The 12,640-nt window shown below is 43.9% G+C and overlaps 1 protein-coding gene across 2 annotated transcripts in view; it reads right to left on the bottom strand.

Moving 5' to 3' along the window:
* LOC124231329 (biotin--protein ligase-like) overlaps positions 1 to 12,640 on the bottom strand; it is a 198,889-nt gene that overhangs the window by 100,516 nt on the left and 85,733 nt on the right. The gene's annotated exons all lie outside the window — the stretch shown is intronic.

Consider the following 12,640-nt stretch of genomic DNA (forward strand, 5'->3'; position numbering starts at 1 on the left):
GGGGGGGGGGGGGGGGGGGGATGAGAAGTGACTGCTAACGGGTATAAAGTTTCTCTCTGGGGTGATGGAAATGTTCTAAATTTGATTGTGGTGATGGTTACACAAGGGTGAATATACTAAAAACTACTGAATTAACTGGTCACTTTAAGTGGTTGAATTGTATAGGATGTGAATTCTATCTCAAGAGTTGTTTAAAAAAAATATATAGAATGGGTGTCATTTGGCTCGAAACCGCTACTCTGTTTAGTGTTCCTCACATGGAAGAGCACCGCTGGAGAAAAGGCAGGCCAGCGCATCCTGGTGGAATTCCTGCCGAGTTAAAACCGGCTTGAAGTGACAGAGCACTTCTGGTATTTAGATTGTGGACGGCTTTAGTTTTAAAGGACATACAAATGGCGATAATCGTAGGTGAGACTTTCGAAAATAGAATCGGTCTCCGATTACAAGTAAATACCATGGCTTCTATGGGTCAGAAAGACATAAATAACATACACCATACCAAAAGCCACCCTTTGAAACCCTCCAGACCCAATTAACACACTGAAAAAGCAGTAAAACGTAACCCGTTCTAGGAAGTATATCATCAGGCAACGTAACCCAGTCCCCAGAGCAACAAAAAGAAAAATAGAAGAAAAAAAAAATACATGAATGCCCAAACAGCACCCACCACCAATAATCACCTAGTTAAGAGAAAACCACATCTAGGGATCATGTTCCCTCACCTCTGGTTATGAGGTGGGTATGAGCCAGAGCACGAAATGGCTAATGTATTTTGAAATCAGAAAACCAGTGCAAAGGAACTAAGATTTACTAGCATGTGAAACCACACACACACACACAGACACACACACCTCCCCACCCCATGTACTTTTCCCTGGTGGTGTCATACTTTGATGACCTTAAATTTATTAATCTATTAATATGGGCAGTTCTTACCCTGCACCGTCCCGTGTTAACTGAAACACATGCTATGGGAACCGTGTCCTCGCAAACTGTACAGAGTGAGGTCCCTGTTCTGCCATGTGCAGGTTTCAGTTCCCACGGCGGCATGCACAGCAAGGAATGCCTTGAAAACAGGTCTAACGATGATTTTAAAAGTCTTCGCTAATATGGGAACTCGCTTAAAAACCTGCCCCAGGATGGCTTACCTCATGTTCCTCCTGCCATTTCCTACCCGAGGCCACAAGGTACGCCAGTTCTGCGTTTGTTGCATCAGCGACACTCCCAAAGAAGATGAGCAAACCTCTGGATCCTTTCCTTCCCTTCCTTTAACCTTTCCTTCTGTCCGACCCTATCCCAAAGCTGGAGATGGGAAGGCAGAGGGCAGGACTGGGGTAAGAGAAACAGAAAACCTCAATCTTCTTCCTAAGCCCTGTCACCATTGGCCTTGTTCCCAAGAAGCCCGTAATGATTCACACCATTGGCGATTTTACCTGCGTATCCCTGAGGGCGTCTAGCTATGCATCAAAGAGACCAGCCAGTCTGGACGAGGCCCTGGAAAATCTGTGAGCTGTAGGTCCAAGGCCCTGGCATTGACGCTCCTTTGCTCCCCCACCCCAAACCTCCAGGGTCCTCCTTTGGGTGGGGGAGCAAAAGCCGTGGCTTCCCAGAGCCCCCACTCCATGTTGGCACTTCAGGGACCCACTCACCTTCTGGTCGCTTCATACAAACTTCTCTGGTCAAGGCAGAGTGGCCCTGTTTTCTCCACAGAAGCCCAGTTCTTAGCTGGCTGTCATTTAGTCTGGGGCCCTGTTTATTTATTTTATTTATTATTTTATTTTAAACATTTTCATTAAATATTTAAAGTCATTAACAATTTCTATAAAAATCTCCTTCACGGCCCTTAAACTTAAAAAGTCTTATCTCATCATGAGCATGGCTAAATATCCACTTGACTGTCTTCTCCTTTCTCATGTTTTTATATTTCATTCTTTAACCCATCTAGGATCTATTTTGATCTATCTCCAAAAGATAGAAAACTCTGGAAGTAGCTACTGGCTAAGCATGACTTGAAATATAAAGTCAGGATTCTCTCTAACCACCAAGCCTCATTTCTAAGAGAAATCACGATTGGGGAAATTGAGGCTGGAAAGATCAATCTCTGATAAAAAATACAGAGGATTGAGGGGAAACAATCAAAACAGCCTTGAATGTGTTTTCGAAATGCATCCACTCATCCAACAAACATTTACCGAGCCCCCGCCTAGCCCAGGCTCGAGGGACACAGCAGTAAACAAGCTCCTGACCTTGTGATGTTCAGGTTTTAAAGGGAGAGAGAGACAGCAAACAAGGGCAGGAGGCCAGGAAGAAGCACGGACAGAGGGTGCCTGGGGTGAGGTGGCCCCCGCTGTCATCGGGATGGTATAAGCCAGCCCCCCATGGGCACAGCTGAGCAGAGACCCCCAGGGAGACAGAGAGCAGGCCATGCACCTGTGTGGGACAGAGGCTTCCAGCGAATGGACAGCGTATATACCACACACCACAGGTCTAAATAACACCCATCTCCCCAGGAGACCTGCTCAGGAAGATTCCCCTCAGCTGACCCTCTCCCAGATCAAGACATTTGGCTTGAACTTTATTGTCTCTTGTTCTTGCATCCTCTCTCATCTGACTTGGTTTGCTGACATTTCAGCAAAATGTTCATGAAACTCCCTGGCTTTTCTGGTTTCTCGGTCTGGCTTTGCATCCACAGCCCTCCCTCTGTGAACCCTACAGACACCCACATGGTCCGCAAAAGAAAGGGGACCAGGCAACAGCTGCCATCTTGTTCTTTTGTTTTGTTTTGTTTTGTTTTGTGAGGAAGATTGGCCCTGAGCTCACATCTGTTGCCAATCTTCCTCTGTTTTATGTGGGACGCCGCCACAGCATGGCTTGACAAGCAGTGCTAGGTCCACGCCTGGGATCTGAACCTGCGAATCCCAGGCCACTGAAGCAGAGCGCACCAACTTAACCACTATGCCACCAGCTCAGCCCTGCCATCTTGTTCTTTTGCTTAAGTGGACAGAAACTTCACAAAAGCAGAAGGATTCAGGATTTTAATCTTTTAATCTCGAAAGTTTATCTCAAACCCGCAGCTGGAGGGGCATTATGCAAGTACAATGACTTCCATGTGTCAGAGCCTAGCACCCTTCCCATTTTATTAACTGTCTTTAGTACAGGCTGTCTAGTATTTAAAGAACATCCAGCTACAAACCCAACGTTATCCCTCAATCTTTTGTATATAGTTTAAACGGAAATTGTAAGGATTTTGAACGAGGAATGAGTGGTTTCAAGGTGGGCTTCAGGAACTACCTTTCCCAAATGTGTTCATGTGCAAGCCTCCAGCAGTAACACTGCTCAGGTGCCAGTGTTCCAGCACAGCGACAGCGAGATGGGGAAGATAGTCTACCAACCCTCAGTCACGCCACGGAAACTGGTGGCTGCCTGAGGACAAGGCTGACAGTGACCCCTAGCCTGGAATTGTTTCTTGTAGGTCACATATTTATTCAACTAATATTTATCCAGAGCTCACTATATGGCAGGTTTCAGGTCAGAATTAGCAGGACAAAAATGCATGGGTATCTCTCCATGTGTGCACACATGTGCCCTGTATGTAGTACTGTTGGGGGAAGGGTTAATTTTCATTGAGTAACTGCTCTGTTCCTAGATATCAAATTTAATGTTTGATTTCATCTTACTCTGAGTAGGTACTATTATTCCTGTTTTTTCATATGAAAAAACCATGCAGAGAAAGTCATATAACCTCCCCAAGGTCACGCAGGTAGTAAGTAGCAGTAAACCAGGTAGTAAGCCACACCCCTCCGGGAAGCCACGCCCTTCGGGGGAGCCACGCCCCTCCAGGAAGTCATGCTCCTTCCCCTCTGGCCGCCTAAGGCAGAGTTTGAATTAAAGAAGTGGGAAGGATCCTTCAAACCGATGGGCATGGAAAGCTGTTAATGTTTCATTGTTAACAAGACCCCGAGTCCAAGTTTTATTTGGAGATACTCAATTTTTAATTTTAAGCTATTTTTAACTGAGAAAAATACACCATAATGCTCCTATTAATTCTTGTGTATGTCAAATAAACTAAGCCAAATGACAACTTTAGCTTTATTTTAGAAGGAAACGAGGCTGAAGAAACAGGCAATAAATAAAAAGGAAAAATTATTTCTGTTAGAAATTCACCTGATACGGGGATTACTGCATTTTTTACACCATGTCTACTCTAGACATGGCACATCTGGTATGATAGATGCTGTGTATGAAAGGAAACAAGTTTAGAGTAATAAATGTTTCCCAGTGTTAAAATAAACACCTCAGCGGTTCAGACTTGGGCCAGGCAATTTCTCCACAGTAGGAGGCACTTATCTACTTTCACACTTTGCTACTTAGAAATTATCACTCAATCAATTACCATCCACATGGGTTTATTTTTACAGAGAGCTTCAATAAAATGAGTGTGAAAATAAGTTAAACACATTCTATTCATTTTCTCAATTTTTCACCTCTCCCAATGGTGGATATGTTGACAGAAAAATTACTTCATTTTATTTCAGCAGACATTTATGGAATGCTGACCAGGTTCTGTGCTAAGGGCTTGGAGACAGGATATGACAAAGAGGAATGAAATGTGGTTCCCCATCGTTAAGGAGCACATATAACCTACCTTATAACACAGGCCATGTCTCTACAGTCCAGATGAAGGCAAATACCAAGAAATTCTAGGCCCAACAATCCCAACAGCCCCCCGATCCTCTCCCAACCTAAAACCCTCTGCCCTTTGTCCAGACAATTTACCTGAGTGGTTATTCTATGTGAGTTGTCAAGCTACTTCCAGCTACTCCCAGATGTGGAAAAACTTTTTCATCAAGAGTTATTTATTACATTTTATTTTTAAACAATACCTACCTGTTACATCACTTCTGACATACGCTTCTGAATTTCTACACCACCCATCTTTATTTTAATAACAACCTTATTGAGATATAATTCAAATACCATAAGTTTGCCTTTTTAAAGTGCAAGATTCAGTGGCCTTAATATATTCACAGAGTTGTATAACCATCACCACTATCTAATTCCAGAATATTTTTCATCATCCCAAAAAGACATCCCTTACCTATTAGCAACAGCTCCCCATTCCCTTACCCCATCCCCTAGCAACCACTCATTTATTTTGAATCTCTATGGATTTGTCTGTTCTGAGCATTTCATATAAATGAAACCACACAGTATGTGGTGTTTTGTGTCTGGCTTCTTCCACTTTGCAAAATGTTTTCATGGTTCATCCACATTGTATCATGCATTGTAACTTCATTCCTTTTTATGGCTGAATAATACTCCATTGTATGGACAAACTACATTTTATTGGTCCCTTCATCCACTGATGCACATCTGGGTTATTTGGCTATTGTGAATACTGACAGGTGTGCACAAGTTTTTGTGTGGACAGATGTTTCATTTCTCTTGAGTAGGTATCTCAGAGCAGACTTGCTGACTCACGTGGTAATTCCATGTTTAACTTTTTGAGGCTGCAGACTGTTTTCCAAAGTGGTTGCACCATTTTACATTCCCACCAGCAACGTACGAGGGTTCCAGTTTCTCCGCAACCTCACCAACACTTCTCATCATCCGTCGTTTTTGTTTGAGCCCCACCAGTGGGGCTGAAGTGGCACTTCCCTGTGGGCGCCACTGGTCTTTAAAGCAGTCAGTATCATCATGTCCTGTTGCAGAGGAGAAAAGAGTCTGTCTTGCTGGAAGATGAGAGGTCTTCTTCCAAGCTCCAAAAGCTCGTGCCCAGCCTCCCAATTCTGATCAATTACTTTTCCACCAAAGCAACTCTATCTCTGCTTGCATGAAAGACTAAAGACGTGCTCATGTACAGTTACCTACTTAAAATAATTTGAAATATTGGCTGTGATCCTCCTATGAGAGAAATACTAAATTTCTTCTCCATGGTGCCTTCTACATAATATTTAAGCTGAGCATGGACAGTGTGCCAGATCTTGTTCTGGAGCTCTACGTAGCTCATTTAATCCGTATGACACTTGTAAATTAGGAATTCTTTCTCTAATTTACGATCAGGAAAACTGAAGCACCGAGAAGTTAGATAGTCCCCTATGCTGCTGCAGTCACCCAGGGAGTGACCCAGGCATCAGTCTTGGGCAGCCCAACTCCACGGCCCCAAGGAATGGATGAGCCATTGACTCCTACCGCTAATTCCAGGGGACAGATGCAACTATGCTGTTAAAGGGCCGGAAACAGAGACATGCAGGTGGGAAAACGCAGGATGCAGAGAGTGGGATAATTCTCCAACACTTTCTTGGCATCCAAAAGACTCATCTTATTTGGGATTTGCTTCAGAAAACTACAGGATGGAGGCTGGAAACGGGATGAGTATATAAACGAAATACAATTAGCCACGAGCTGGTAATTGATGGTGAGTGATAAATACATGGGCATTCACTATAATATTCTGTCTACTTCTATATGAGATTTTCTATGCTAAAAAGTAAACCATAGGCTCAAAATATCTCCGTCAAAATATTTATTAATTACAAAGGGAAAATAGTTAAGTTTTCAGTGGAGAATCCTGGCAGACACCACCCCAGCCATGTGGTCAAGGTTAACATCATGTAAGAAACAAATACCATGTACCCCCAAGATGATGCACCAAGAACAGCCTATCACCTCTGAAGTATTCATCCCAAAATGCACAAGCTTAATCAAATCATGAGAAAACATCAGACAGACCCAAACTGAGGGACATTCTACAAAATATCTGACCAGTACTCTTCAGAAGTGCCAAGGTCATGAAAGACAAAGAAAAATGGAGGAATTGTCACAGACTGGAAGAGACCAAGGAGACACGACAAATAAATACATCCATGAGTTTGTACTGGCATAACTAAATAAATGAATAAAGAATGAGACAGGAAGGCTATTTCTTACAAAGAACGTCAACAACTAAATGTCAACGGAAAGAAAGAGAAACTTGCCATTTTGCCACCTGATTCACTCAAGAATCATAATAAAACTATTGGGTGAAAGTTTGAGACTAGCCTCAAAGCATCTCCCCATAGATTATTTATTTATTACAAAAGGAAAATGGTGATCTGCATATGCCGCCTTCACCAAGTGATGAAAATTAGCCTCACTCAGTGGGATGACTGTGTGCTCTCTGAGGACACAACGTCACGTGTTGTGTTTCTGCCCAAAATAGCCTGAATCGAATCCTGAATTAAAGGAGACTCCAGAGACAAGGCAACTAAATGGGATGAGTGGTCCTGGAATATGGGGCAATGACCCCAAAGGACATGATTGGGATTACTGGTAACACGTAAATACACACTGCTAGGTAATAGCCTTGTACCAATGTTAAATTTACTGAATCTTTTGTTTTTTTTTAAGCCCCCCTGTACACAGTTGTATGTCTTAGTTGCAGGTCCTTCTAGTTGTGGGATGTGGGACGCCGCCTCAACGTGGCCTGATGAGCAGTGCCATGTCCGCGCCCAGGATCTGAACCCTGGGCCGCCGCAGCGGAGCGCGTGAACTTAACCACTCGGCCACGGAGCCGGCCCCAAATTTACTGAATCTTATAACTGTGCTGTGGTTACAAAAGAGAAGGCCTCGTCCTTAGCATTTAGGGGCAAGGGGGCATGATGGCTACAACTAAGTTTCAAATAGCTCAGGATACATACCTACATATACACACACACACACACACACACATGCACATACAACATGTGTGGACATATTTATTTATTCATTCAGTAAAAGAAAGAAAGCAAATGTGGCAAAATGTTAGCAGTGGGTGACTTTTTTTTTTAAAGAGTGGCACCTGAGCTAACATCTGCTGCCAATCTTTTTTTTCCCTTCTTCTTCTTCTCCCCAAAGTCCCTTGGTACATAGTCGTATATTCTAGTTGTATATTCTAGACTCTTGTCTAATTAGATCCTTTCGGTTGTGCTATGTGGGATGCCCCCTCAGCATGGCTTGATGAGCAGTGCCATGTCCCGCGCCCAGGATCCAAACTGGTGAAAACCCAGGCTGCCGTACTGGAGCACATGAACTTAACCACTCGGCCATGGGGCCAGCCCCTGGGTGACTCTTTATACTTGTCTTTATTGCAAAATAAAAAGTTTAAAGGATTTCCATGACTATTGCAAAATGGAAATGGAAAATGGAAAGCAACGAGGTCCTCAAGAAGAACACCACAGTGCCCAGAGAGCCTCAGACTCTAGTCATACTAACAGCAGTTCCCTGCACAGGAGCAAAAGCAAGATGGAACACTGGTGAAGGGACAGCTTGCCGAAACCAGAAGGGTACAACATGTAGCCACATAATGGAGAATTAAAAGGGTCAAAGACAACAGGGAGAGGGAGGCATGAGGCTGCCGCCCTGAGACCAGCACCAGTGCTCCAGAAAGCCAAGGAGGCCTCCAAGAGAAGGCGTAAGCCACCCACTGACCTGACAGAAGAGGAGAATGGCAGGGATGGCATTCTATCAGATCCACGGGCAGGCCCAGATCTGGAGACTCCTGTGACTGAGACCTGCATTGCTGGATGGACTCCGTGCCCTACAGCAGGAGGGTAGAAACTGGGGAAGCATAACTATTATTTGTAAGAGATGAAGCTACTCAACTTCTCTGGCTTCATGTTCCTCGCTGGCACAGTAAGGGGGAGAGAGGAGGCATTGGAAAGCCCCTTAGGACACCCAAGTGTTCAATAAACATCTCTCGATTGGATGACTCCTGCAAAACCACAGAGGATGCCAAAAAGGAGGATGCCATGGGGTCCATGAAATAGGGGACACAACCGAAGAGACAGCAGAGCATTGTCCCAGGATGATGGCAAAGGGGATGGCTCCAGGTGACAACACTGCAGCAGGCCTAGAGGAAGAAAGTTGCAGGAAAGGAAAACTGGAACCAATTAGTGCATTTAAGCATTTGGAAAATAACACTGATAAGTTTATATGTGTGTATGTGTGGGTGCATGTGTGTGTCCACACACACGATCCAGTGGGTTCTTGTATATTCTCAAAATTGTACAACCATCATCACTATCTAATTCCAGGATATTTTTATCAACTCCCCTCAAAATAACCCCATACCCATTGGTGGTCAATCCCTGTTTCCCCCTGCTCCCAATCCTGGCAACTACTAACCTTACTTTCTGTCTCTATGGATTAGCCTATTCCGGGCATTTCATAGAAATGGAGTCATACAATATGTAGTCTTCTGTGACTGGCTTCTTTCACATAAACACTTCGTTTATCCATTCATCTACTGATGGGCATTAGGTCATTTCCAGCTTTTGGCTACTATGAAAATGCTGCAATAAATATCCACGTACGAGTTTTTATGTGGATATACGTTTCATCCTCTTGGGTAGAGACGTAGGAGTAGAAACGCTGGTCCTGTGGCAACTCTATGTTTAATCTTCTCAGGAACCAGCAGACTGCTTTCCAAAGCCATGGTACAGTTTTACATTCCCATCAGTAGTGGAGGAGGGTTCCAATTTCTCCACATCCTCACTGACACTTGTTACTGGGTGTCTTATTTATTACAGCCATCTTGTTGAGTGTGAGGTAGTATCTTGTTGTGGTTTGATTGGCATTTCCCTGATGGCTAAGGATGTTGGGCATCTTTCCATGCGCTTCAGAACAGATCTGTTCTCCCTCATAAAACTTCCTAAGGTTTTACGTATTCTTGCAAATTTCACATTTGGCCCTACCAGTTCAGAAACTGAGCATCGGCTCCTCTCACCCTGCTGTTGTCTGTGGTGTGCCTGCCTGCCTCGTAGTCAGAGGCTGTGAGCCCCTCAGAGCCTACAGTCTCAGCTCTCAGACCTGGAAGGGGAGGAAAGAACCTCTAATTATGCACTTATACGTGTGACAGGCCGGAGAAGGAAGCGGAGGCAAGACCTGGTGACTCACAAAGGCAACGCAGTGATGGCTGCAGTCGGGCTCCAAGGTCTCTGGACTCTTCTTTCCACCAAGCCGTGCCACGCCCATAATTCAACACTTAGCATTTCTTAACTGCCACAAATTCCCCAAACCCCACGAGCCAAAAATAAACACATAATCACATATATCAGTGCCCATTATTCTCCCAGACCCAACGTGGCACAAGTGGATCACTAATCCTGCCTCTGGGTGCACACAATGGGAAGACGTGGCATACAGGAGCCAAGGTGACACCAAGACGTACAAGTTCCAAGGAGGGAGCTACTGACTTGACCTGGAGACATGAACGAGGCGTCCAGAGGGGAGATCTGACCGAGACTGTCCAGTGGGAACGAAGCAGTTGGAAAATGGCAGGGAAAGTATTCAGGCAGTGGGAACAGCACATTCAAAGATCCAGTTTCAGGAAATAGTAGGTGTTTTGTGAAACTGAAACAAAAAGTCTCAGGGTCACAGGCAGGGTCACAGGCAGCGTCATGGGCAGACCCAAGCCTGGAAAGCAGGGTTGGGGCCGAGTGGTTGAGTTTTCCCTGGCATGCGAGGGACTGGGGCTTTGCAGTTAGGAAATGTAAAGCCGGAACGTTTTTGAGAGAGGAAGGGACGTGATCAGATTTGCACTTAAAGAGCCCACTCAAACAAGAGTGTCCTGATCATCATACAGACTTTTTCAGCAAAGTGATGAAAACTGAAAATTACTGTAAAAGAACACCTAAACTTACCCAAGAGTATTATTTCTTTTTGGGGAAGCTTTGCTGCTCAAGATCAAACAGCCCATCTCAACCCTCTACCATGGGGTTAAGAGACGCTCCAGTGCCGTGTGGAGCTCTGCTGCGTACCCAAAGCAGTGGTCTTCAAACTTTTGGTTTGCACATCCTCTAAAAGAATTACAAAAAAGCTATGAAACCTTTGCATATTTTTAAGTTGACACATAAAGGTTTTCAACGTAAGCTTGAATAGTTGCAAAGGATGAAATTTCTGGCTTAGGGTAGACATTGACATTTTAAATAAAACTACCACATCACTCTTCTAAATATATTCAAAGGAATCAAAATACCATAGAAATGTGTTATCTACCATCATCTATATAAAAAGTACATGATCAGACTTCTTTAGTCAGAAATTTTCATTCCCTTTTCTCTATCAACAAAATTCCACTTCTGGGGCTGGCCCTGTGGCTCAGTGGTTGGGGTCACACGCTCCACTTTGGTGGCACCAGGCTCACCAGTTCAGATCCTGGGTGCAGACCTACACACCGCTCATCAAGCCATGCAGTGGCAGCGTCCCACATAGAAGAACTAGAATGGCTTAGAACTAGGATATACAACTATGTACTGGGGCCTTGGGGAGAAAAAAAGAGAGAGAGGAAGATTGGCAACAGATGTTAGCTCAGGGTCAACCTTCCTCACCAAAAAGCATACCTTAAAAAAAAGGAAAATTCCACTTCACCCCCAGAATTTCCTCCTAATAAAATCATCTTATGCTTGAAAGTCTTAACCTGCCTGTTTTTCTAGTCTACAATAAAAATATATATGTAAAAATTGAATTTTTCTTTTATTTCCTGTGACCATAAAGCTCTATTACAATTTTTTTATTATGATATGATTTATAGTTATAATCATCAACAGCATAGAACTGGTCAGAATATAAATGTTTCAACTCTTGATAAAAATATTGACATAAGAACTTGAAAACCATTGGAAATCCAACTCTTAATAAGATGAATGGGCCCTTTTTTTTGGTATCCTAGGAGGAATAAAGCTTACTGCTAGAATGAGACAGGAGTCAACATCAATTCCATTCCTACCTTCCATTTTTATAGACGTAAACACTCAGAAATGTTGTCACATACATAAGTATGGGGAAATAGAAGGAGTTTTATTATAGATGTCACGCAATTCTTAAACTCCTTCTAGCATATGTGCCAAAATTACACCTTTATGTATCATTGAAAAGTCTTTTTTTTTTTTTTGAGGAAGATTAGCCCTGAGCTAACATCTGCAGCCAATCCTCCTCTTTTTTTGCTGAGGAAGATTGGCCCTGAGCTTTCATCCATGCCCATCTTCCTCTACTCTATATGTGGGATACCTTCCACAGCATGGCTTGATAAGCAGTGCATAGGTCTGCACCCAGGATCCAAACTGGAAAACGCTGAACACCAAAATGGAGCCTGTGAACTTAACCGCTGCACCACCACGCCGGCTCCAGAAAAGTCGTTTTTAAATGATCCATCAGCTGATAGATTGGTTAGGTCCTCCTTCAATTTCATCTAAAGAATTGGAAACTACCTGACATGCAAAAGGAATTGCTACCCAGTGTCATTCGCTTTCTCACACCCATCTTTCACACTGTCCTTTTGAGTGCCTGCCCAGAGGTTGCTCCATATCAGACAAGGCTCTATCCAAAATAAAATTTTGGATGGGTGACAGCGGCAATATGAAGGGAATGGCAGAGGGTGCACATAAAACAGGCTAATGCCCCACCCCATGCATTTGCTCAGGCAATCAATTTCAGGAAAGAGTCCACATGGAGGCTGAGCAGCTGAAAACAAAACCCTCCCCACAAACGTACCCCAGAAGGCACCCCTAGTTTAAAGACCACTGCTCCGAGGCACACGTATGCAGACCCCTGGGTCCACTGCTCTGGTTACACAAAGCCTAGGAGGCTTTGTTCCTATCGGCCCTGAGAAAGGATAGGGAAG

This window comes from Equus quagga, chromosome 21 (genome assembly GCF_021613505.1).
Source record: "Equus quagga isolate Etosha38 chromosome 21, UCLA_HA_Equagga_1.0, whole genome shotgun sequence".
Taxonomy (NCBI): Eukaryota; Metazoa; Chordata; class Mammalia; order Perissodactyla; family Equidae; genus Equus; species Equus quagga.